This window comes from Protopterus annectens, chromosome 9.part0 (genome assembly GCF_019279795.1).
Source record: "Protopterus annectens isolate FY-2018-M chromosome 9.part0, PAN1.0, whole genome shotgun sequence".
NCBI classification, from domain to species: domain Eukaryota; kingdom Metazoa; phylum Chordata; order Ceratodontiformes; family Protopteridae; genus Protopterus; species Protopterus annectens.
This window is the reverse complement of record NC_056743.1, coordinates 920,481,381-920,509,379: the sequence shown is the minus strand read 5'-3', so window position 1 is coordinate 920,509,379 and position 27,999 is coordinate 920,481,381. Positions and strand designations below refer to the sequence as shown.

Sequence of the window (27,999 nt, the reverse complement as noted above, 5' to 3'; positions counted from 1 at the left end):
ATTTTGTTTGTGGGGGCATACACACAGGTGCTAAAAGGCAGACCATCAGAGAGTTCTCTTTACCCACATAGGGGAAGAAAGATCTTCACACACTGCTTTTTTACTTTAAATCAGATCGGGGACTAGATACTCAAAACACATTGAGCAAAGAAATGACATCAGTTTATTTAAAATAAACCCACAAGAAGATGATTACTCATCTTTAGTAACAAGAACCAAGTACTGCAGGTATTAGGATCACTCAGCATCAGAAATTTGCAGGCTACTAGCAGTCTCAACTCATCCCATTATGCTTCCTTTCTTGAAGGCTTCTAGTTCTTCTGTGGCACATGAGATCATGCCTACCTAGTTTTTGACTGAATACAGGTAAACTCCCGCATAGTGGGATTAAAGAAAGGCCTCAACTACAAAGTACAGTTGTGTAGCTACCATAAATGTAGACGTTAGAGTGTATTCACTGTTGCAGTCATTACTCTTGGGTTATCCTGCTGGCAGGCTACCCGCAGTCGGCCTGAATTCCAAAGTCTTGGTCTGGCGTCGGTTGCTGTCGCCTTCTTCCCTGACGTCTCTGCGCCAGGGGTATAAAAGATGCAGTCGCCATTTTCTTCAGTTTTTCTTGCCCCAGATGTCAGGTGCCCCCAAATAGATTATGCCAAAAACCATGCATGCACTAAGGTAAACATTTCCTTCATCTACAAGCAAATACACCACATAGGTTGTACAGAATAGAGAAGTACAGATAGGACCCAGCAAATGAAAGGGGGATGGTGGGAGGGTAACCTGGACTGCAACAGTGAATACACTTGAACATCTACATTTATGGTAGGTACACAACTGTACTATGTTCATCGTGTTTCACTGTTGCAGTCATTACTCTTGGGTTGAATCCCAAAGCTGAGGATGGGTGGCTGGGCTAAATAGGATTAGGAGAGGCTATGAGGCCCTGCAGAACTGCAGTGACAAAGCCTGCTCTGGATTTAGAATAGAGAGGTAAGTGGTAGTGCTTTGTAAAAGTGTGCACTGAACTCCAAGTTGCAGCCTCTAAGATGTCTTTGGTTGGTACTCCTCTGAGGGAGGCTGCTGAAGTGGCTGCTGCTCTGGTAGAATGTGGCCTAATGCCCTTGGGCACTGATTTGCCATGCCGTGAGTAGCAGAAATGAATGCAATGACCTATCCTTTTAGTATTTCATCCTTCTGCTGGTAGGATTGTATCTTTACTATTAAAGGTCCAAGTTCCTTTCTCATGGACAAGTTTGGAACACAAACAATGTGCCCTTTCAATTAAAAAACTCCTGCATTGGAATACCAGTCCAGTTGATTATTTGTGTTTTCATAAAATTAGTGGAGTCTGTTCCTTCTAGCATCTCTGGTACAGCAGAAAATCTCAGGTTTTCCCTATGTGCTCTGCCCTCTAATTCTATTATTTTTTCAAATGTCTCTTCATGAGCAGTCTTCCATTCAGACCGCCTTTTCTTCATTTCAACCTCTGATTTTTGCAGTTTTATCACCTCATCTGAATACCTGTTTAAAGCTTCCATTTTTCCAGCCTTTTGTTGAGATTATATACTCCATCAGTGCTTTGCTTATTTTAATCAGCTCTGAGTACATTTGACTTATTTTTCCCCCAAGTCATGATGTCTTGCACCAAAGCTGAAGCCTGCACTGCTTTCTGATGAACAGCTGCAGAATTTTCCCATTCAGTATTTTTTTTCCATACCTTTTGTGACAGATTTTCTTTCAGGTTCTCTGAATTTATTTTGTGCTGGCATCCAGGCAGTGCACTACCTAGCCAGTTACTGAAATTTACCCCAAAATATGAATTTTCTCTCTCTCTTTTCTGCGTTTCTGTTTTCACAATGGGAGAGTTGAAATTAAGCGGTTACTCAATGTGCAGCCATCTCAGAAGTCCTGACCCTATGTTTAGTTAAGTAATCCGAAAAAGAATTAAAAATATTTTTTTCTATACCAAGAAGCATAACTGAAAAATGCTTAAACCCACAAAAAAAAATTTTGTGTTGGGAGGCTAAGTCCACCAGCACCCACATAACCTCTAGCACAAACCATTTCCATGGTCATACAACAGTGGGGAAAGTGAAAAACCTCACTGCAGTGCACCACTGGCTTTCACAGAGTAGGCACATGTAGTCTCCAAAAAGAAAAAAAAGCCACTTAATGAACCTACCTTACAAGTATGGTGGGCATACCTTCAGGCTTAATGCAACTTCCTTTGAGGTGACAGAGTACGGTTTGCAGGCCTTCCTCCCTGGCTCCTGTATCAGGTAAAGAAACTCACTAAAACTGGGGTAATCTATGGTGATCCTTTAAGCCATACTCTTACCTTCTACTCAAAGTCCATTACAGGAGATTCCAGAGCTGAATCAATATAGCTATATTCTGGAAACCTCCCATGGTCTGTTGGGAAAGGTTTATGCAGATTCAGATTAAAACAGGCTCTTAATGGCTTCATGAGACAGATATTTGCAGCTGGTTCTTTCAATAACCCAGTGGCATGGGTGCTATAGGTTCAATAGGACCTTGTTTGCAGTTGTACTTCTCTGGGTTTTGAAGAGCTGTCACCACTGGTAGAAGTTGTCCTCTGGATGCAAGCATCTGGTGCACCAACACTGGCTACATGGACAGTGCCTGCTGAAATGCATAATGACTTGTTGCCAAAGTCATTAGATCTGGCCTGATGTAGGCCACAGATAACTCTGGAGACACTCTTTATGGGCACTGACAGCAGGTAATTTGCAATTACTGGTACCAGAAACACAGCCTACATGTACAATCCTAAGTAATGCATCACGGCTGGATACTGCTAGGTAGATAGATGCATTTTACAGATGCTGTTCTGACATAAGTACTGGCCTGAAAAGGTACAGGATCAGAGATACTAGGCCTAAGGTTATCACTAGGGATGATAGTCTCAGCATCATAAATGTTAGTTTTAGGACACTGTAGCTATGGCCTGGTGAGTGAGGATCACAGTTTTGCAGCAGGGATAAGCATAGTAAAAGGGATTCTAGAGGAGTGAAGAAAAATCTTGCAACAGGTATAATGTACTTAAATATGCTCACTGAATGCAATGCTACTGAAATAATTACAAGACATAAGGCAAACAGAACGGTGCAGCTTTTAAGTGAAATTGGTGATTAAAGAAAACAATCAAAGAATGATGGGCTTCAAAAACACAAAATTAAGAAATTTAAGTTTGATAATTAAAATTTTCACTAATAAAGAATAGTTGTGTAAAATCTTACCATAACCATACATGTCCTTCTCTTCCATGTTTCAGTATTCCAAACCCTTGGGTTATTCTCTGCTTACTACCTGAACGTCTGGGCCAGGATACAAAAGATTCTAGTCGCTGCTAGGTATGTGGAATGATGGATGTTGGCTGATGGAGCATAGGCCATAAAAGTGATGTCTGCATGTACCTTTCCACAGAACTGAATGCTCCAGTCGAGACCCCAGTCCCAGGATAGCTGTACAAGTCCTGTGTCATCCAAGAAGGGACAGTTTATTGAAAGAAGGGGAGGAGGGAGGGAGGTAAGGAATACTGTAACATGGAAGAGAAGGATATCTATGATTATGGTAACATTTTACACAACTATTCTATGTCCTATTCTGATGTTGCAGTATTCCACACCCTTGGGTGAGTGCCAAAGTTCAAAGGGAAGAGGGAGGAGGCTTGGAATGGTTTCCTAGAAAGACATGGACTGTCTTGGCAAATCCCACTGTAGATCTGGAAATTAGATCCAATGTATAATGTTTGGTAATGATACAGACAGAGGTCCATGTAGCTACCTCTAGAATGGAAGCAGTGTCCAGTCCCTTGAAGAAGGCTCCAGGTGAAGCCATAGCCCTAGTAGAGCGAGCCTTAATTTTGGATTTTAGATGTTTTCCATGGTACATGTAGCAGAAGGCAATGGCCACAGAAATCCAGGCAGAGACAGACGGTTTTGTCACTGCTTTCCCCAGAGCCTTGGGATGAAAGGAGACAAACAATTGGTCTGATTTCCTAATTGACTTGGTCTCTTGTCAAGGTAAAATCTAAGCTGTCTGTGAACATCCAGGGAATGCAAGACTCTGACTGTCATTCTGTGGATGTGGGAAGAAAGTGGGCAGGTGAATACCTTTGTTTAAGGATAGCTCATTGACTAGTTTGGGCATGAAGGAGGAAATGGTCCTAAGGGTCACCCTATCCTTGTGGAAAGTGAGAAAAGGAGGTATTGGCATGATGGCCTGTAGCTATGACACTAATGGCTGATGTCAGGGCTCCCAGGAGTAGTTTTCCAAGTACACTGTTTCAGAGAAGCTTTAGATGCTGATTCAAAGGGAGCAAACCTGAGCTTCTCTGAAACATAATTCAAGTCCCACGGGGGTGGAACCAGCTTCCTGGAAGACCTGAGATGCAGTAATCCCTTTAAGAATAACTTTTCAGGTAGACGAGATGCTAAAGGGGGGTCAAGAAGCATACAAACCAAAATTGCAGCAAGGTGGGTATTAACAGAGGAATATGCCAACCCTGAACAAAAAAAAAAAACAAAAAACGAACACACTAAGACCAAGAACCAAAATTCAATAGCAAGGCTCCAATAAAGGCTGTCCCTCCTAACGATAACTGCCAAAGGACAAAAATACGATAATCCACAGGGTGTAGTAGTGCAGTAAGGAATCCAATAGGAAAATGTAACAGATTTTAATAACACAATTCCGACATAAAATACACTGCATTAACAATTTTAATAGTGCAGTCGACACCAAAAGATCTAGCTTAGTGATTAAGCACTTTCATCTCCCAGAGACCATGAGAATCATCGTTACAAATCACACTCCGTATTAAACAACAGGTAACCATATCCTATTGGCTTCCTCTTAATGGGTCAGAAAATTAACCCTTCAATTATTGGCAAATGCTCAAGCTCTAGAATCTATAGGAAGCTATGAACATAAACTATAACAAATACCTCACTAAACATTCATTACTAACGCTTGACAGCAAAAAATATAATATATAAAAAATTTGTGTATATCTGATGTCAGTAAACCCATACAAAATATACATAAAAAAGAACTTTTCAATGAAATTGTGTGTGTTATGTACAATATTCATAAATGTTGTAATATTAATCTTAACTACAAGTACATATACAAAAAATCCTGCAGACTTCTATCACCCCAAAGAAACTTTATAATATGAACATTATATATTTTTTATTTTATTATTTTGTTTCATTGTTTTCCTTCCTGTTATTCAATACGGACTGCGATCTGTAGGGGTGATTCTGATGAAGTCTCCGTTTGGGAGATGAAAGCGCTTAATCATTAAGTTAGATCTTTTGGAGTCGACTGCACTGTTAACATTGTTAATGCAGTGTATTTTATGTTGGAATTGTGTTATTAAAATATGTTTTACATTTTCCTATGGATTCCTTATTGCACTACTACACTGTCAATCATCGTATTTTGGTCCTTAGGCAGTTACTATCATTAGGAGGGACAGCCTTTATTGGAGCCTTATGAATATGCCAACCCTGTATACAAGAGTTAACACAGCTACAACAGTACTGAGGGAACTTCACCTTGAAAAGGGTCCAGCTGTCTTTGTAGACACCACATAGAGAATCTTTTCCACTTATAAGACCTCCTGGTATTAGGTTTCCTGGCCTCCTGCAGGACTTGAAGCACGTCCTCTATGTAAAGGTGTCTGTAAGGGATCAAAATTCTATCATCCCCAGAGTAAGGTTCAGAGACTCTAGGTGGGGATAGATTAGGGATCTCTTGTCCTGTGAGAAGGTCCACTCTCTGAGGTAACTTGTAATGATTACCCCTGGCTAAATGCAGAAAGAGGGCGAACCAATGCTGACTTGACCAAAAGGGAGTCACCAACAAGATTTTTTGGTTTGTCTTGTTGGATTTTTAGAACATTTTCAATAAGTTGGAAGGGGGAGGGGGAATGCATAGAGAAATATCTCCTTCCATGAGACTGAAAAGGCATCTGTTGCCCTTGCCAGGGGACTGGGTAGCCTGGTGCAAAATAATGGAAGCTGTCTGTTCAGAGGGGAGGCAAACAGATCTGTGGTGTACCCCACTTGTGGACTACGTCCAGTGACACATCCCTGTGAAGCATCCATTTGTGTAATTATGACATGGACCTGGTTAAGTGTCTGCCGGAGTGTTTTCGGCTGGAGATATATATATACTGCCTGCAGACAAACTGCTGGGTCACCAGCTCCCAGACTTGGAGTGCGTCTGCTCAGCAAGTAAGATTCTGTTCCCCCCTGCTTGTTCACAATACCATAGAACTGTATTGTTGTCTGAACAATTTTAGGGGACCCTGCTTTAGAGCATAGTGATGGCTTTCAGAGCAAATAAGATTGCTCTCATGTCCCTGATATTGATATGCTCCTGTCTGAAGGAGTCTGACCTAGTACCCTGTACTCCAAGGTTGCCCACGGCAGCTCCCCAACCCAGATCTGAGGCATCTGTGTACATCTCCCGAACTGGGGGGGGGGAGGCTGTAAGGGAAGCCCTGGGTTGAGTGTCACTTGGTGCAACCACCAAAGGATCTCTTTCCTGAAGCATGGAAGAAAATGAAGGTCATACTCCAGGGGGTGTGAGTGTCGTGTCCAGATAGACCTATAGTACCACTATAATTTTCATGTGGAGTCTTGTCAATGGCAACAATGGGTAGTGGAAGCCATATGGCCCAGCAGTCTAAGGTGTTGTCTGGCTGTCAAGGTAGTGGTGTGGATGACATAGAGCAGGTACTGCTTTAGGGTTTCCACCTTTTGAGGTGGAAGAATGCCCTCATGACACCCATCCTTATTTTGCACCCCAAGAAAACTTGGTCTTGTGAGGGATTTAGCTTGGACTTGGGGTAATTGATGTTGAATCCCAATGCTTGCAGGACTGATAACTGTTTGTAACTGGCATTGTAGGGACCTGAAACATTCTGCCTGAATAAGGAGGTTGTCCATGTATGGGAAGATTTGAATTTGTTGGGTCCTGCAGTAGACAACCACTGGAGCCAAGCACTTGGTGAATACCCTTGGTGATGCACAGTCCAAAGGGCAAAGTAGAGAACTGAAAGTGAGGAACGCAGCGAAAAACAAATCTCCTGTATTTGGGTCCTTATGGGGGATGTGTAGGTAGGCATCCTTTATGTCCAAGGTAGCAATGAATCCCTGAGGCATTAGCAAAGGAAAGTTTCTCCGGAGGGTAAGCATATGAAAGGTGGCTACCTGTAGGAAAATACTGAGGTGGGAGAGATCTAGGATTGGTCTCCACGGTCCATCCTCCCTTGGGACTAAGTCTTGAGTAAAATCCCCTTCCCTTTTCTGTCATGGGGATGGGTTGTATTGTCCCTTGAACAAGCAGACTATGACTGGCTGGAAAAGAGGGAGCTGTTCTTCGGTTGCTCTAGGATGTCGCTCAAGGAGGGTGGGGTGATCCAGGTCATAAAATAACCCTTTTCTATAACGGACAAGACCCATCTGTCTGAGGTAACACTTCTAAACTGGAAAACAGTGAGAGCCTTAGGGACAGGGGAATGAAATCCAGGGAATTGGGCAGGAGAGGCAGGTAGTCACAGACTATCTGCCCTGTCCTTAAACTGAGGTTTCTGGGCAGGGGTCTAAGCAGGTCTGTAAGGAGTCTATTGCTTCCTCGTGCTCTTTCTGCCGCTGGAAGGTGGGGATGGAGCAGTGCGTTTTCTGATGAACTGGGTTTTGAAGGGGTAGTGCCTTTGAAATTTGGGTATAGGAGATGCAAACAAGTGCTTTAAATCCTGTAGCTCCTTCCCCATTTAAGAGTTTTGAATAACTCAGCCACTTTTGTGCCAAAAAGGGCAGTTATCCAGGGGTGTGTCCAGAGGTTTGGCCCTAATGTCTTCGGGCAAAGGCTGTAATCTTAGCCAAGAATATCTTCTCAGGACTGAAGCAGATGGAGCAGATCTGGCAAAAGCTTCTGCAGTATCACAACTGCATCTAACTGAATGTCTAGTGACCTGGGAAGACAGGTAAAGGAGGCTAGAAATTTGTGCTTTAGACGGAGAATCAGGGACGTCTAATAAGAGCTTTGTGTCTGGGCCAGAGAGCTAGGGCTTACCCTTGACATACATGTCTGGTAATTCATTGCCCTGAAGGCCAAATAAGCAGAAGTATATACTTTTTTGCCAATACGCTCCATGGACTTGCTGTCCTTGTCTATGGGCAGGACAGATGTGGAAGGAAGCAGATGTTCATCGTGTAATACTGCTGCAGTCATCACACCTGGGGTTATCCTGCCGTCAGGTGGTCCCAAAGTCTTGGTCCGGCGTCGGTTGTCGTCGCTTCTTCCCTGACGTCAGAGCGACAGGGGGATAAGAGAGGCAGCAGACGCCATTTTCTTCAGTCTTTCTTGCCGCGCGGTGTCCGAAGCAGAAGCAGTTCGCAAGTGCCGGTCGGCTAGCTCCTGACATTTTCGAATCGAATTTCAGCCCGAAGTCTTCTCTAAAGCTAAGTACCCTGTTGGGGAAACTTTTCTTGCCTCAGACTGATGTCAGACAAAGTTAATAATTGCATTTCTTGTGGGAAGCAAATACCTCATAAGGGTTTTCATTCTTATTGTATTCCTTGCCTAGGCCCAGACCACGACATCTCTGGTTGTCGGTTTTGTGCTAGGTTCAACAAACGTACAATCAAGCATCGGGCAGATTTCGCCTGACATTATTTTGGCAGAAAATTTAATTATAGCATGTCGTTGGAGCAACCGACTTCAGCAATGATTAAAAAACGCAAGGATAAGGACAGGCAACCAAGGCCAAGACCAGATACCGAGGCCTCAGCAAGGCCTGCCGCTGGTTCTCCAGTTTTCAGCGAGGCGCCTACGCAGCCCCTGAATACCGCAGATTTAGAAATTCTGACGGCCTCCCAGACCGAATCAGCTGGGCCTCAGGAGCTGGATCCAACTCTCCCCTCGAACGCCAACCCTGACGGTGATCCGGAGATTTTGGACAGGCCTTCGGTTTCTGAAGGCGTCTTCAAACCGACAACTATCTCTTAAGTCTTATGCTAAACTTAAAGCCCCCTTAAAAGTTAGGAAACCGGGTCCACAATCCCCCCCACAGGTCCCTATGCCTAAAAAACAGATGCTGAGGATTTAATTACTCTTATCAGGGGTTCACAACCCCCTTCTGATAAAAGGCCTAGACTGGAAGAAGATTATCCTTCCTCTGACCAAGCATCCATTTCCTCAGCTAACTCTGAGGACCAGGATTATTCCTTCCCTCCTTATGAAGACTCAGATGCTGAAGAGTCCATTCCGTCTCCCCCCCTGAACACTACTCTTTTGGGGAAACTTTACACACCATGAGGGAACACTTCCACTGGGAAGGCCAAGATTACTCTGACTCTAAGAAAAGACTCTGAGTTTCTTCTTCTCCCACAGTATAGACCCCTTGCAATTCCTCCAGTTTTAGACATTTTGGATGATGTTTACACCGAATCTAGTCTAAACCCAGATTCCTTACCTCCTGCACCAGCTAAACCAGACAGATACTACCAAGTTCCTGATTCTCATAAGTTTCTATATAAAAGCCCTGTTGCAGACCCCAAAACCATTTCCCAGGGTCCCAAAGGGGTTAAGGCCTCTACTGCTAAGAATCCACTACCTTCTGAAAGAGATTCCAGAGCATTAGAAAGATGGGGGAAGAAAGTGTATACGTCTGCCACTTTGGCCATGAGGGCCTTAAACTGCCAATTCCACATGCTAAAATATCAGCAGTACTTGATTACACAGTTAAAGCAGAAAATGATCCCTCAGACAGATCAACCTGATTTCAAAGAGATGCAGGATTTGCTGCATGCAGCAGAACAGGTGGGAAAGCATACCTTACAGTGTGGTTTTGATTCATTGGAAGCCTCATGTAGAGCAGCTGTCACAGGATCTGTAATACGTAGACATGCTTGGCTAGAAGAGCAAGCCTTACCAGAACATGTCAAAGCAAAGTTATTAGAGGCTCCATTGCAGAAAGATGTGTTATTTGGTGTCAAAGCAGAGGAAGTTTTAAAGAAAATGGAAGAAAAGGTAAAATCTATGCAGACAGTTAAAGATTTTTTACAGGTACAATCTCCTCGTTTCAGCAGAAACTGGCCATCAAAAAACTGGTCCTTTCCTGCATCAGACAGACCCCAAAGGGATAGGTACAGACGCCCAAGGGGCAGAGGCCAGTCACAAGATCCTTTCAGGCCTAGACAATGGCACACAACAACTCAAAGAGGTGGAGACGAAAGACCTCAACCCTTCATGAAACAAACACAATGACTTCCCTCTTCGCCTGCCAAGCAAAACTGCCCTGGCAGAACCTTTGGGAGGAAAACTGGCTCTATTTCCACAAAATTGGCGCATCATAACGAAGGACAAATGGGTTCTGGATATTATTACCCGAGGCTACAGATTTCATTTTCACACACTACCACGGATGAGAGGCATCCCAAATCAAATCTGCCTACAAAACCAATGGGCAGAGGCACAAACGCAAATTTCAGCTCTCATGGATATGAAAGCAATTCAAAAGGTATCTACAAAGGAGCAAGGTCAAGGTTTTTACTCGACTATTTCTAGTACCAAGAAAGGACAAAGCCTGGAGACCCATTTTAGACCTCTCAATTCTAAACACTTACCTGGAGGTACCCAAATTCAAAATGCTCACACTACAGCAGCTTCTTCCCATGCTGGGCAAGGAGTCTTGGCTGGTAACGTTGGACCTCAAAGAGGCATACCTGCATGTCCCTATCAGACAAGATTGCAGAAGATACCTCAGATTTTTGGCAGGTACAACGCATTATCAATTCTCTGCATTGCCCTTTGGCTTATATACTGCGCCCAGAGTATTTACGAAATGCCTGGCATCAGTAATTGCATACTGCAGACGAGGAATACAAATTTATCCATATCTGGACGACTGCCTGATCCAAGCGAACAGTAAGGCCATTCTATTACAGCATCTGGCATTTGTAACAAAGCTGCTAAGTTGCCTAGGGTACCCAGTAAACAAAAAGTCGTCAAAGCTAATACCCTCACAAGACATAATATTCCTGGGTGCCAGTTTAAATACAACGGCCCAGATAGCTCATCTCACGCCAGACAAACAAAAACAACTGACTCAATACTTCAAAAAGATGGCAACTTTTACCCAGCTCACTGCAAGGAAACTCCTGCAGGCATTGGGGTTCATGGCATCCTGCATTCAACTAATTCCACATGCAAAGCTGCATACGAGGAAATTACAATGGTACCTGAAAAGTGTATGGACTCAACACAGGCACAGCCTCGAAACAAGTATACCTCTCATTCCCTGCCTTTAAAAAGAGTTCCTATGGTGGGCTCAAGCATGTCAAATAAACAAGGGTCTTCCTTTTGTCTTACCTCCAGCAAACCAAACTATGACAACAGATTATTCAGACTATGCCTGGGGAGCACACATGGCAGGACAGTGCATACAGGGCAAATGGTCCGCAAAACAAATACATCTACACATCAACCAAAAGGAGATGCTAGCTGTGCAAAATGCACTGACAGCCTTCAAGGACCTCTTGCATCCAGGACAACTACTAAGGACAGACAACACCACAGTTATGTGGTACATAAACAGGGAGGAACACACTCCTACCCTTTATGCAGACAGGCAATGACCTTGTGGAACACAGCATTGACTTTCCAAGTACAAGTGCAAGCACAATTCCTGCCAGGAAAGGAAAACATATTGGCAGACGAATTAAGCAGAAATTTGGCAGATCCTCACGAGTGGAGACTACACCCACAAGTATTTTCAATGATAACTCAAAGGTGGGGACGCCCAGACATAGAACTATTTGCCTCCCCCAACAATTGCCAACTACAGAAATTTTGCACCAGGACTTATCATTCCCTAGCCTGGAAAGTGGAATCCCTATCATTCAGCTGGACAGCATTGACAGTCTATGCCTTCCCACCACTACCTCTCTTGACCAAGGTATTACTGAAAGTCAGATCAGAGAGACCTCAAATGATCCTCATTGCTCCGGACTGGCCAGATCACCACTGGTACCCAATACTAAGGACCTTGACTCACAACCCTCCATGGATCTTACCTCAATTCCCACTTCTGTTGACTCAGCAAAATTCTCAGATCCTTCACAGTCAGCTCAGGATTTTAAATTTAGCTGCATGGAGAATACCTTGAATTATCAATCAACACTTCTCTCAAAGGACGTCCTGAATGTCATTTTGGAGGCCAGGAGGCCCAGCACCAGAAAAACTTACTCAGCCAAATGGAAAAGATTTTGTGCATGGAACCAGGCTAAAGGCCAAAATCCTTGGATACCAAACATTCCTCAAATACTGCAATACTTAACTGAGATGTTACACAAAGGCCTTTCTTTCTCATCCATTAAGATCCATGCTTCAGCCATTTCAGCTCAATATAATACGGATCCTCCCATATTCTCACACCCTTTACTAAGGCAGTTTCTCAGAGGGGCTAAGAATATAAGACCCCCCCGAAAACCCCCAACGCCAGCTTGGGACCTCAACTTCGTTTTAGAAAAATTAACACTGCCTCCTTTCGAACCAGCCTTCTCAGCAGAACTACAATACTTGTCATGGAAAACAGCTCTATTGCTGGCTATCACCTCAGCACGCAGGGTCTCAGAACTACAGGCACTTATGGCAATGGAACCTTTCATCATTTTCCATCAGGACAGAGTCTCTTTACGAACTAACCCAACCCTTTATGCCAAAGGTAGTATTCAGTGTGGCTTTGAATCAGACCATTCATTTACCCACCTTTTATCTAAACCCCCAGAATAAAGGAGAAAGACTCCTTCACTCTTTGGACATTCACAGACAGCTACGTTACTATTTGGATAAGACAAAGACCTTCAGAAAAACTGACCAACTCTTTGTATCCTATGCTGCAGGTTCACAAGGAAAGGCCATTTCAAAACAGACCATCTCCAAATGGATAGCACATTGTATCTGTTTTTGCTACTCGCACCATGGGAAAGCAGTGCCTGTTAATATTAGGTCCCATTCTACCAGGGCTACAGCAACCTCAGCAGCCTTTCTCAGGGGGGTCCCAACCAAGGACATTCTGGAGGCAGCTACTTGGGAGTTCAGTGCACACCTTTACCAAGCACTACCACCTTCCATTATACTCAAAAACCAAGAGCTGGTTTTGCCACTGCAGTTCTACAGGGCATCCTAGCTTCACCTAACCCAGTTTAGTACCAGCCACCCATCCATAGCTTTGGGATTCAACCCAAGTATGATGACTGCAGCAGTATTACACGATGAACATAGTACAGTTTTGTACCCACCATAAATGTAGATGTTCGAGTGTATATACTGCTGCAGTCCAGGTTACCCTCCCACCATCCCCTCTACATACCAGGGCGTTAGTTATAACTCCATGTACATCAATCTAATGGATGCATGCCTATATGGTGTATTTGCTAACAGCTAGGTACTATTGTTTATCTACTAAGGTATTTTGCATAGTTATTTGTATTGCCTTCCTAGTTGGGGGCACCTGACATCTGGGGCAAGAAAAACTGAAGAAAATGGCGTTGGCTGCCTCTTATCTCCCTGTCGCTCTGACGTCAGGGAAGAAGCAATGACAACCGACACTGGACTGAGACTTTGGGATTAGGCCGACTGTGGGACCGCCTGACGGCAGGATAACTCCAGGTGTGATGACTGCAGCAGTATATACATACAAACATCTACATTTATGGTAGGTACAAAACTGTACTTTTCGAAGGCTTATCAGCAGAGACTGAGCCAGTTCCAAGGTCTGTAATTGGGCATTTGATCAGAAATTTGGTCCCCTCAGGGACCTTACAGAACCTGTCAGGCCTTCAAAGGGTAGGGGGTTGAGAGAGTCTGGCTTGCCAGAAGCTGCATTGAAAGCATACAAGAAAGCAGGCAAGACAGATGGAATAGCAGAAGGAGCAGATGTGCCCATTTGCAGGAGTTCGTAGTATATATTTTGGACCTCTGACATCTCCGAGGAATCCCACTTCAAGAATTCTCTCATTTTACAGATGGTCTCACCAAAAGTGAGATCCTCACCTGCAGAGAGTCTGTCTCAGCAGAGTCCTCCTCTGGGAAGCATAGTCAAGGGCAGGAGGCATCTGAGACACACAGGAAAGCAAGTACTCTGAGGAGGAGTCAGAGGAATCCTCAGCTTTAGGTTGAGGGATGTCTTCAACCTGAGGCCTTGGACTAAACTGGAGGGGCAACTGTTGGAAAGACAGGCACAGCAGGCCTTAGGGCCATGAATGCATTAAAAACACTATGAGGCGGTTTGCCAGTCTGGTTGGGGTGAAACATGCTTGGACTTCTGTTTTCTTTTCAGAGAAGGCCTAGAAGGTGTAGTGTCTAAGGGAGGCCTAGGTTCAGTAAGCCGTGAAAGAGCCTGTCTGGGCAGCTGGAAAAAGCAGAAGCCCCCCCCCCCCCCATCATCAGAGGCCGATGTCTGCGAAACCTCCATGGAAGTGCCTTCCACTCTAGGTTCTGCAGCCTCCTGCATGGTACCCACTATACCCATTTTGGCGGACTCCAAACGTTCCTCCAGGCAGTCAGCCACAGGATGGACGTCAGGTGGAGGTGGTGCAGCAGCAGATTCAGGCCTACAAACTCTGGCCTTTTTGGGTGGCTCAACGGACTGACTGGATGGCCCTTCCACAGCTAGCGCTAAGCATGAGACGCTGGTTTTCTAAATAAATGCTGAGGGCGTGCAGACAGCTGCAGTGTCTCTTAGGGATGAAGGCCTGACAGATGGTATAGGTTTTACAGTCGTAAGTAGGCTGTAAACAGAAAAAGCAGAGCTTGTGGGCATCCGTATGGGGGATCAGACGTCCGCACCTGCACTTTCCTTTCCTGGATGACATGAACCTAAACAGACATGCAGTGACCCAAAAGAAACAAAAAAACAGCCCCAACGGGGTACTTATCTTTAAAAGAGATCTGACGTCAAGGACAGCAAGACCTGGCTGGCAGCAGAGAAGTTCTGAGGAAAGGTATGTGCAGATGTCACTTTTATGGCCCATGCTCCCTTAGCCAACGTCAGACTCCCCACATACCTAGCAGTGACTAGAAGCTTTTGTATATTGGCTGGACGTTCGGGTAGTAAGCTCAGGATAACCCAAGGGTTTGGAATATTGCAACATGAGACTAGGACATTGTCTAGTGCAATAATACCAAGAAAGCTGATGAGCCTGACCCCAGTAACAATCAGCAAGGATTTCAACAACCAATGAGAGAAAAAACAGTAGTCATCTTGGTGGTCACAGAGGATAGCAGAGCAGCTGTTCGAGCAGCAAGATTTTCAAATCAGATCCGAACAGTTGTGAAGGACCAATCTATATGTTCCCTACAAAGGGAAGCCAGTGGGTTGAGATGCATCAATGACACCAATCTACAAATCAGCAATCGAGCTGCAAACAGAACACCAACACCAAACAAGGAACTTTCACTAGACCACCTCTGAATTACAGATCTAAGACTGAATCTTTTGAACAGAATTTAACAAAAGAGGAATAGAGCCTTTTAAAAAGAGTGTTGGTTATTGATCCATCAAGGTACATACCACAATTATTCTGAAATCCATAATGTGCACTTTAAATCTTGTATTTGATATAATTGCAACATTGGACAGTCGAATAAATATGCCTTAAGTGTATAATCTCTTGGGGAGATTCACAAAGCAGTCAAAAGGAGGGAGGTGGATGGAGTATCTGGAGATCAGTCCTTGCAGATGCAAATCCTGCTCTTGTTCTTGATGCAACCCCCAAGCTACAGTGCTTGGAAGTGGTGTATCCAAAGGACCAGGTAGCTGCTTCTTGGATGGCGAGGATCGAGACCCCCCCCTTGCTGTAGTGGCAGACGTAGCTCTAGTGGAGTGTGCTCTGATGTTATCTGCTACCCAATTTTCATGATACCAATAGCAAAAGGCAATGTATTTTACCAGCCATATGGAAAAAGTGTTTGCTTTTTTACTGCTTTACCCTCCTTCCCTTTTGAAAACAGACAATTGGTCAGTTTCCTGAATTATTTTCTTCTATGCAAGTAAAATCTTAGTGGTTATCTACCCTTTGGGGGAATGAAGGAATCTCTCCTGAATTGTGTGGCTTAGAGACGCTAGAAAGTGAATGGCCTGACTGAGTCAATTAAGTAGATACATTAGGCATAAAATAAAGACTGGTGCACAGGACAGCACTATCTTGATGGAACACTAGGCTCTTTGTACCTTAACACCTGCAATTCTGAGAGACAGCTGCGGTGACAGTCATCAATAGCAGCGTTTTCCAAGAAAGAAGCTGGATAAGGCAATAAACTGCTAGTTCGATGGGGGAGTGGGGTGGGGGTGGGTTAATATCAGTTTTGTTAATTTATGATCCCATGGTGGAGTCATTTCATCTTATGCCACCAAAGAGGCAATCATGCTCCTTTACTGAAGGTCAAGAGTAAAGGAGGAGGGGTCTACAGGCAAGCTGAAATAGCAGAGGCATGGACTTTTATGATTTGAGATCAGACAGGCTTTCCAGGACCAATGATAATTTAGCCTTTCTAGAGAAACAGTCCATGTGGTGGCACCAGAAGGAGAAATTTTTCCTCTTTGCAAGGTATGATTTTCTTGGGTTGCATTTTCCAGTATCCCTTTTAAATTCTTAGGAGCGTGTGAAGCAGACTATTGATCTGGGAGGATTTTTGGAAGCCTAGCCTTTCATACCTATGATAATTACAGTAGTTATGTTTTGCAATCCAATTATCCAAAAATGGGCTAAATAAGTAAATGCTTGGGTAACTACAAGATTCCCACATCCATTAGAGCCAGTGGTGAATTTGCAGTTACCTATCCATTCATCCAAATTATGTTTGAATAGATTATGAGAAGCTTTATGTGGACTGGATGACTGATGTATTGGAGTGGTATTCTCCATGAGTCATTTATCCCTCCAGTATGTTAACTTGCAAAAGAGACTTGGGTCCCTTGAGCATTAGTTTAAAACACTATTGAAACTTTTAGTACATACTATGAATATCTGTGCCTGTCTGGGATTACAGCAAGATCATAAAGGCTGTTGGCCTGTGCGTCGAGAATGGGGTGTAGCAGAGACGCCTTGTTTAGAGTTAGAAGATACATCCACTGAGGCAGTACCTCATGTTTTCCTCTTGAGAAACTGTATAACGACAGGCAACAATGCTGCTTTGAACAAAAGGGAAAGTACAGTTGTGTACACTTACCATAAATGTAGATGTTAGAGTGTATTCACTGTTGCGGTAGTCATTACATTTGGGTAATCTGCTGGCAGGCTGCCCTCAGTCGGCCTGATTAACAAAGTCTTGGGTCCTGCGTCGGTTGCTGTCCCCACTTCCATGATGTCAGGTCATCAGGGGTATAAAACATGCAGCAAACGCCATTTTCATCAGTTTTTCTTGCCCCAGATGTCAGGTGCCCCCAAATGGGGAGCAAAATATATAAATATATATTCATGTAATTTAGAACATAACAAATATGCCTCCAAATAAAAGCAAATACACCAAAAAGGCTTTTGAGCATAGTAAAAGAAAGAGGAGGTATAGTAAGAGGAAAAACAGGGGGCTGGCAGGTGGGTAACCAGGACTGCAACAGTGAATACACTCAAACATCTACATTTATGGTAAGTGCACACAACTGTACTATGCTTTTCATGTTTCACTGTTGCAGTCATTACATTTGGGTAGAATCCCAAAGCTATGGTCGGGAGGATGGAATTATACAGCATTAGGAGCAGCTATGTGGCCCTGCAGGACAGCAGTGGCAAAGCCTGCTCTGGATTTAGAGAAGCGAGGTAAATGGTAATGTTTGGTGAACGTATGAACTGAACTCCAGGTAGCAGCTTCTAGAATATCTCTGGTAGGAACCCCTCTGAGAAGGGCTGCAGAAGTAGATGCAGTGCGGGTGGAATGGGATCTGATCCCCTTAGGAACAGGTTTACCACGGTGAATGTAGCAGAAACAAATACAATGGCTTATCCATTTTGAAATAGTCTGCTTTGAAATAGCCTTTTCCTCTGCCCCTGCAGCAAATGCCACTAGTATTTGCTCAGATTTTCTTAGAGATTCTGTCCTGCTTGAGTAGTCTTAGTTGTCTGTGTACATCCATTGAATGCAGAATCCGCTCACCCTTGTTCTGTGGATGTGGGAAAAAAGTTGGCAGATGAATGGACTGATTAAGAGCCACACGATACCACTTTAGGCATAAAGGATGGATTGGTCCTGAGTGCCACCCTGTCTGGGTAAAACATAATAAAAGGGCTCCACTGCCATGGAAGCCTGTAGTTCTGAAATCCTAGCTGAAGTGACTGCTAAAAGAAAAGCCATCTTCCAAGAGAGAAATTTTATGTCTGTAGTAGCTGCTGGCTCAAAGGGAGGCAGGGTGAGCTTTTCCAACACAAAATTGAGGTCCCATGCAGGAGTGTGCTCTCCTGGGAGGTCTTAAATTTTTGGCCCCTCTGAGGTACTGCTTTAGCATGGGATGAGAAAAGAGGGGAGGCTCTGTGTTGTAATGAGCTGAAATGGCAGAGGCATGTACTTTTATGGAAGAGAAAGATAGGCCCTTGTGAGGCATCTCAGTTAAATATTGCAGAATCTGAGGAATATTGGGCATTTCTGTGCTTATTCCTTTGTGCTTGGTTCCAGGAACAGAATCTTTACCATTTATCAGCATAAGATTTTCAAGTACTAGGCCTTCTAGCCTCCAAAATGACATCCATCACAGGTTTGCTGATGGATGTAACTGGTGAAATTAGTTGATTAGCCATGCTGCAAGATTCAGAGTATGGAGCGGAGTGTGCAGAAAGTACAGTTTTGTACCTACCATAAATGTAGATGTCCGAACTGGATAGCATCTGCAGTCATAACAAGTGGGTTGTCCTGTCGTCAGGCAGCCCTTCAGTCGGCCGGATTCCAAAGTCCGGGTCCGGCTTCGGCTGATGTCGCACTCCACCCGACGTCATCTCTGTTGGTCTTCGGGTATAAAGGCATCAGCCGACGCCATTTTCCTCAGTGTTTCTTGCCCCAGATGCCAGTAGCCCTCTTGCAGGCTAAAATTTGGATAGATGCCAATGTTTCCAAATAGATAGAGGTAAACACAACAATAAGCATGTATGTATACATATACAAAAACAAATACACCATAAAAGACTCCCCCCCAACAGCTAGCTATTAGAAGGGTAAACACCCTAGGAGTACCACAGAGGGAATGGTGGGAGGGTAATCCTGACTGCAGATGCTATCCAGTTCGGACATCTACATTTATGGTAGGTACAAAACTGTACTATGTCCTTCATGGATGCATCTGCAGTCATAACAAGTGGGTAGAATACCATAGCCAACTAGGGGAGGAGGATAAAGGTAGATTATGGTGTGTTTAGGATCCCTTGCAGTACAGCAGTGGCAAACCCTGCTCGGGATCTGGAATATAGAGGCAAATTATAATGCTTGGCAAATGTATGCACGGAGGTCCAAGTAGCCGCCTCAATAATGTCTTTGGTTGCCACTCCTCGTAAGAAGGCTGTGGTAGTGGCTGTTGCTCTTGTAGAATGAGGTCTTATGTTCTGTGGAATTGGTTTTCCATGGAAGGAGTAACAGAATCGTATGCAATTTCCTATCCATTTGGAGATTGTCTGTTTGGAAATAGCTTTTCCTTCCCTTCCTGTTGCATAGGCTACAAAAGTTGGTCAGTCTTTCTGCTATTTTTGTTCTGTCCAAGTAGTAGCGTAGCTGTCTATGTACATCCAAGGTATGCAGTATTCTTTCCCTCTGTTTTGTGGGTTGGGAAAGAAGGTAGGTAGGTGGATTGCCTGGTTTAAAGACACTCTGGATACCACCTTAGGCATAAATGTAGGATTAGTCCTCATGGACACTCTATCTTGGTGGAAGATTAGGAAGGGTTGCACTGCCATTAAGGCCTGTAGTTCTGAAACCCTCCTTGCTGGACGAATTGCCAGTAGGAAAGCAATTTTCCATGATAGGTGTTGTAGGTCTGCTGTTGCTGCTGGTTCAAAGGGTGCTAGTGTCAACTTTTCTAGCACAAAGTTTAAATCCCAAGCTGGTAATGGTGGTTTCCTTGGAGGTTTTACATTCTTGATTCCTCTGAGGAATTGTCTGAGCAAAGGGTGCGAAAAACAGGTGTATCAAAGCTGTATTCTGCTGAAATAGCTGATGCATGTATCTTGATGGAGGAGTAGGACAGGCCTGAATGAAGAAGTTCGCCAGATACTCCAGAATGTTAGGCATATCTATGTTTGACACATCTTTTCCTCTTTCCGTACTCCAGATGACAAACCTTTTCCATTTTCCAGCATAGTTCCTTCTTGTTGAAGGTCTGCGTGCTTCCAGAATAATGTCTTTAACTCTTTGGGAAAGTTCTGGAATAGCTGCTGTTATGTGATGTTCCATGCAGTCAGTTGTAAGGTTTTTAGGTTTGGATGTATGATGCTGTAGTTGTTCTGCGTTAACATCAAAGGCATCACGGGAATTGTCCACATATTGTTCCGAGACATGCTCCTCAGTAGTGGGTACCAGTGTTGTCTTGGCCAGTTTGGAGCTATCAGGATTATCCTTGGACGTTCTTCCTTGATTTTTAGTAGTACCTTGTGTATCAAAGGAAGAGGCGGGAATGCATATGCTGTTAGGCCTTTCCAGTTGAAAGAGAGCGAATCCACTTTCCATGCTAATGGGTGGAATGTCCTTGTGCAGAATTTTTTGAGCTGGTGATTGAGAGGAGATGCGAATAGGTCTATCTGTGGCATTCCCCATTTCTTTGAGATGGTCTTGAAGATGTCCGGATGAAGCTTCCATTCGTGGGCATCCGAAGTGGTTCTGCTTAATATGTCTGCTAGGGTATTGTCTTTCCCTGGTACAAATATTGCCTGTAACTGGATGTTGTAGCTGAGTGCCAGGGTCCACAGCTCCAAGGTCATTCTGCATAGGGGTATGAATGAGTGCCTCCCTGTTTGTTGATGTACCACATGACTGTGGTGTTGTCTGTCCTTATCATCAACTGGCCCTCTGAGAAATGGTTTGAACTTTTGGATTGCCAGTTTTACTGCCAGCATTTCTTTTAGGTTGATGTGCAGTTGAAGTTGATCCTGTGTCCACAATCCTTGCACGCATTTGTCCAGCATGTGTGCCCCCATCCTAGGTCTGAAGCGGCTGTTGTGATGGTCTGGCTTGCTTGACATCTGCGAAAGGGTAGGCCTGGGTTTGACTGGCATGCCTGAGCCCACCATAGGAACTCCTGTTTTAAGCATGGAATTAGTGGGATTTCTGTTTCTAGACTGTGTCTGTGTTGGGACCATAAATTCTTTAGGTACCACTGTAGTTTTCTCATATGTAGTCTGGCAAATGGAACCAAGATTATGCATGATGCCATGAAGCCCAAGGCCTGCAGTACTTTTCTTGCTGTTAACTTGTTCAGTTTTGTTAGTGCCAAGAAGTATAGAGGGAGTTCTTTTGTTTTTCTGTAGTCAGGAATGCCATTTGTTTTACTGTGTCCAATTCCGCGCCCAAGAAAGTCCTTGTTTGGGATGGTATTAGCCTTGACTTTTGTAAATTGACTGTGTATCCCAGTGCTTGTAGCAAGCAAATGACCCTTTGTAAATCTGTTGTCAGCTTGCTTTTGTTGTCCCCTTGTAGCAGGCAGTCGTCCAGGTATGGGTAAATTTGAATTCCCTGAAGTCTGCAATGGGCGATTACTGATGCCAGGCATTTTGTGAATACTCTGGGCAGTAGATAAGCCAAAAGGCAATGCTGAGAATTGATAGTGCTCTGATCCTGCAAGAAATCTGAGGTATCTTCTGCAGATTGGTCGAATGGGGACGTGCAGGTATGCCTCCTTGAGATCTAGAGTTACCAGCCAAGACTCCTTGCCCAGCATGGGAAGAAGTTGCTGTAGGGTCAGCATTTTGAATTTTGGGACAATGATGTATGTATTTAAGGTGGACAGGTCGAGAATTGGTCTCCAACTTTTTCCTTTCTTGGAACTAGGAATAGTCTGGAGTAGAACCCCTTTCCTTGCTCTGCTGCTGGCACTCTTTCCACAGCTCTCATGTTTGCTAACTCCATTATCTGGCGTAGAGCCTCTGTTTTTTGATTTGGAGGTAGATTTGGCATTCCTCTTTTGACTGGAATAGTGTGGAAGTGAAACCGGTAACCTTGATCTATGGTTTGTAAAATCCACTTGTCCTTTGTTATGTAGTGCCAGTTCTTTGAAAATAAGGTTAACTTTCCGCCTAGAGGAGCTGCTATTTGTTCACCAACGAACAACACAAGAAGCCAGTGCCAAGCCAACGTTTATTGCGATCTGGTACCTCGGCTTTTCGCCTTCAAATGGATCACAAGTACATTGTGCTGTTAACAACTATTTATACAAACAATTTTAGTTAATCAGCACCAATTACTCAATTAACATTTTAAAGTGCTCTACCATTATTTAATGTCTTTAAAAAGACAAAATATTAACAGTCTCAGTTTCACAATTAGTATTACATTATTATGTTTCATCTATAATCAATCTTTATTTCAACATCATTGTAGAAATATGAAAGAGAATATTTCAAAAGGCTTTCAAGTAGTAAGGAAAAAATCAAAATATACTAAAAAATAAATATAACAATGACAACTTCTATATATTATCAATATATGTGTAAACAACTATGTAATTTCTATTGTGCTACCTTATAAAAATGTCACATATTTATCAAAATTTTATATTTCAATGTATATTTTGACAAATAATATCATGAAATGATATTAAATAGTTGATTTTACATACTTTCCAGTAATAACAGCTCCTATACCCCAAGACAGTTCATGTGTGGTTTACTAAATAATATATATTATACCAAAACAGAAATATGTATTTAGTGTCATTATAAATATTTTATATGCAATAATGTTACATACTCAGTTCTAAATTAAGTCCATGTGGTTTCAATGTCTTAAATTTAAGAATCATCCTGGTCTCCAGTTCCAGTAATTTTTGGACAATTGATCCCCCATTTCCATAACTAAAAGGTTGACCCAATACACAAAAAATTAAACTATTAGCATCACCTTTATGTTTTTCCAAAAAGTGTTTAGTCACTGGACTATAATCGTTTTTATTCCTAATATCTTTTAAGTGTTCCAAAACTCGAACACGAACCATTCTTTTGGTCTGACCTATGTACCATGAATTGGAACACGAACATCCCAACAGGTATACCACTCCTGTGGATTTACAATTGAAAAAGTGTCTAGCTACAAAAGGTATACCATTAATGTTAGTTACATTAAGGACCCTACTGCATACACTACACTGTCCACAAGAGAAAGTACCTACAGTATTCTTATTAATACCCACATTAAATTTCTCACTAAAGTTATAATTTAATAGCTCCTTTAGATTTTTTCCCCTTTTATATGAGAACATTATCTGTTTGGGAAAAATATCACCAATATTTTCATCTTCACAAATAAGATACCAATATTTCCTAATGATGTTGCTTACTTCTATGGATACGGGAGAGTATTTCGTGACAAAGAATAATTTGGACTCACTAGTTTTTGAAATATCTGTATTTCTAACCCTAGATGTAATCTTGTTAGTGATTTTCCTAGCAAGTGAACTGCGTCTCTCCTGTCTCAAATGGACTCCTCCTTCATCTCCAGAGTAGTCTGTAATTCCAAGAATTTTATTTTTACAACTTAACAAATGGTCATTTCTATAGCCTCTCTCAAGTAGTCTAGATTCGACCTTATTTAATTCCAAATGACTCTCATCCTTATTACTTGTATGATTAAAAATCCTTTGAAATTCACCAGAAGGAAGAGACCAAATCAGATGTTCCGGATGCATACTTTCTGCATGTAAAAACATGTTCACTGCAGTTTCTTTCCTATAGGGTCTATTTGTTCCCTGGTAGGCGGGTATAGGGTTAAGTCACTGTGGTTGTGTTGATGTAGTGGCAGTGGCCGTGTCTGTGCCTCTGTTGTTACCTTGCCACTGTCTTCCTCTGTAGGCACCTCCTCTGGATTGGTTTCTGCCTCTGGAACGTCTATTCCTGCCCCTTTGAAATTTTGTGGAGTCAGGAAAGGACCAATTTTTGGCAGGCCAGTTCCTGCTAAACCTTGGGGGTTGAACCTGCAAGAAATCTTTAACAGTTTGAACAGATTTTGCCTTTTCTTCCATTTTCTTCATAACCTGCTGGGCAGATGTACCAAACAAACTTGTCTTGTCCATAGGAGCATCTAGCAACTTAGCTTTAACATGATCCGGTAAAGCTTGTTCCTTTAGCCATGCATGCCTTCTTATCACTGTGCCTGTCATGGCTGATCTAAATGAAGCCTCCAGTGCATCATAGCCACATTTTAAGGAATGGTTGCTAACCTGTTGTATGTTATTTACCATATCTAATACATATTTCTTATCAAGAGATTCATCAGTGGTTAGTTTTTTTAGTTAACTGATCCAGCATAAACTCTTGGTATTGTATCATGTGAAACTGACAGTTTAAAGCTCTAGCTGAGAGAGTAGCTGAAGTGTAGACCTTTTTACCCCATCTGTCTAATGACCTTGCTTCCCTTTCAGAAGGAATAGGGTTTTTAGCTATGGTCGCGGCTACTGCCTTGGGGCCCTGGGATATAGTTTCTGGGTCTGCAAGTGGAGCCTTGTAAAGGTGGTGATGAGTATCTGGCACCCTGTAAAATCTGTCTGGTTTGGTAGGGGCTGGGGGTAAAGAATCTGGAGCGGAGCAAGCATCATTGAAAGCATCATCCACCACAGAGAGAACAGGGGGTATAGCCAAGGGCCTGTGCTGAGGGAGGTGCAGAAAGGTCCTAAGTCTTTTTCTGGAGTCTGAAAAATCCTGTTGCTGCCATTGGAACTGTTCTCGCATGGCATGCAAAGTTTCCCCAAAGGAAAATTCTTCTGGTGGGGAAGCAGCTGGGATGGATTCTTCAGCATCAGAATCTTCAAAATTGGAGAAGGGAGCCTCTGGCTGGTCAGTTATGTCTGATTCATCAGCAGAATCATCAGAGGACACTGGCTCGGGGGGCTCTGCCCTAGGTCTCTTCTCTGGGGGCTGAGAAGCCCTGTCTGGGTGAGATTGAGATCCTCTAATTAAAGAAATTAAATCTTCTGCCAAGGTAAGCATTTGAGAACTAGAAGAGGGCCTGGATGGGGGTGGTTTAACAGGCACTGTTTTAGTAGTCTTGGCAGCTTTAGCCCTGGCGAAGGCCTTAATGGACATGGCTGCTGGAGGCCTAGCAGCACCACGTGCTGGGGTAGAAACATCCAAGGGGATGGTGTCTAATAAGTCAACCACCGTAGTGGGTAAAATTTCTGAAGTCGTTTCAAGAGTTGTAGCAGGGGCCTCAGTTGTAGGAATAGGTTCAGCTGTACTTTGTTCAGTTTTCTCGGTTTCGGCCGAAACCGAGACACTCGCGGTTTGCGTGACCAAGGTTTCGGCCGAAACCGCGGACCGCGAGTGTCGGTCTTTATCTTTGTGTTTTTTGCCAGATTGGGTAGTCGGAGGATCCGACGGCATAATGTACGCAAAATCAGAACCGAAAAACTGTTCTGCGAACTCCGACCGACGCCTAAGCGTTCGTCTGTTGAAGGAAGCACAGGCCGAACAGGCTGCTACGTCGTGGGCTGGGCCTAAACAAGGCAGACAGTAAGAGTGGAAATCTTTATGAGGTATTTGTTTCCCACAGTTTAAACAATTGTTAACTTTTTCTGACATCGGCTGAGGCAAGAAAAGGTCCCCAACGGGGTACTTAGCTTTAGAAGTCTTCGAAGTATTCGTAGAAGTAATCTCTGGATCCGACCGACCGGCACTTGCGAACAGCTTCTGCTTCCGCGCCACGGCAAGAAAGACTGAGGAAAATGGCGTCGGCTGATGCCTTTATACCCGAAGACCAACAGAGATGACGTCGGGTGGAGTGCGACATCAGCCGAAGCCGGACCCGGACTTTGGAATCCGGCCGACTGAAGGGCTGCCTGACGACAGGACAACCCACTTGTTATGACTGCAGATGCATCCATGAAGGACATCTTGATAGCTCTGCTGAGACAGTAAGATATGGTGTCTGAAGCAGGTACCACAGAGGAAGGTGTGACATTGCATAGGAGCGGGTACCAGTGTTGGTGAGGCCAGTCTGGAGCAATCAGAATCATTTTTGTTTTTTCCTGTCTGACTTTTAGTAAGACGTTGGAGAGCAGAGGCAGAGGGGGAAAGGCATAGACTGACAGCTTTTTCCAGCTGAAAGATAGAGCGTCCACTTTCCAAGCTTTTTTGTGATGAATTCTTGTGCAGAATTTGTCCAACTGATAGTTCTGGGGTGAGGCAAAGAGATCTATGTCTGGGCTCCCCCATTTGCGTGTCAACATGCTGAAGATTTGTGGATTCAGTTTCCATTCGTGTGGGTCCATAAGATTTCTGCTTAGTCTGCCAGAGTGTTTTGCCTTCCTGGCAAGAATTGAGCTTGTAGATGTATTTGATAAGTCAAGACCGTGTTCCACAGTACCATGGCTAGTCTGCAAAGGGGGTAGGAATGGGTACCCCCCTGCTTATGTATCACATGACTGTGGTGTTGTCTGTCTTTATCAGTAGTTGTTCTGGATGAAGATAGTCCTTGAAGGCTGTCAAGAGAATTCTGTACAGCTAGCATCTCTTTCTGGTTGATATGTAGGTGCATTTAATTTGGGCTCCATTTGCCCTGAATACATCTCCCTGCCATATGTGCCCCCCAAACATAGTCTGATGCGTCCATTGTCAGGGTTTGGGTGGCAAGGGGTGGAATGAATGACAGTCCCTTGTTTTGGTGACAGGCCTCTGCCCACCATAGGAACTCTTGCTGCAGGCAAGGAATGATAGGAATCATTATTTCCAGGCTGCGACAATGTTGAACATTTTAGGTACCATTGAAGTTTCCTCATATGCAGTCATGCATATGGAATAATTAGAATGCAGGAAGCCATGAACCCCAAGGCCTGCAGAATTTGTCTTGCAGATAGCTGGGTTTTTGTGGCCACTTGCTTGAAGTAAATCATCAATTGAATTTGTTTTTCTGGCGTAAGGCAAGTCATCTGGGCAGTTGTATTCAAGCTTGCACCCAAGAATGTAATGTGAGAGGGTACCAGTTGTGATTTCTTTTCGTTTATGGTGGACCCTAGACAAGTTAGAAGTCTTTTTACAAGTGCCAGATGTTTTAGAAGTGTCTCCTTGTTTTCTGCCTGAACTAGACAATCGTCCAGGTAAGGATAAATTTGAATGTTTCTTTGTCTGCAAAATGCAATTACTGGTGCCAGGCACATAGTGAAGACCCTGTGCGCAGAAGATAAGCCAAAGGGCAGTGCAGAGAACTGGTAATGCAAATAGCCTGCTTTGAAGCGGAGGTATCTTCTGCAAGATTCCCTGATTGGTAATACGCAGGTAAGCCTCTTAAGTGTAGAGTTACCAACCAGGTATCCTTGCCCAGCATAGGCAGTAACTGTTGTAGTCAGCATTTTGAATTTTGGAATGTCCAGAACTGTATTTAGAATGGCTAAGTCCAGAATTGGACACCATGATTTGTCTTTTCTGGGTAGCAGGAAAAGTCTTGAATAAAAACCTTATCCCTTTTCCTTTTCTGGTACTGATTGAATAGCCTCCATATTCATGGGGTCAGAACTTGTTTCTGGGCCTCTGCCCACTGATTTGGAGGCAGATCTGGCCATCCGTTTAGAATTGGCAACGTGTTGAAATGAAATCTGCATCCCTGGGATACTATATTTAAAACCCACTTGTCCTGGGTAATTAGATGCCAATTTTGTGCATGAAGTGCTAGTTTTCCCCCCAAAGGGGCTGCCAACAAATAAGTGCTTGGAAATGGCAGAGGAAAGTCATTGAGACTGTTTATCGCAGGGAGGTGCCTTGCTACTTCCAGATTTGGAGGTGG

The 27,999-nt window shown here is 43.6% G+C and overlaps 1 protein-coding gene across 2 annotated transcripts in view; it reads right to left on the bottom strand.

The window, feature by feature from the left end:
• DNAJC14 (DnaJ heat shock protein family (Hsp40) member C14) overlaps nucleotides 1–27,999 on the bottom strand; it is a 451,504-nt gene that overhangs the window by 4,844 nt on the left and 418,661 nt on the right. The gene's annotated exons all lie outside the window — the stretch shown is intronic.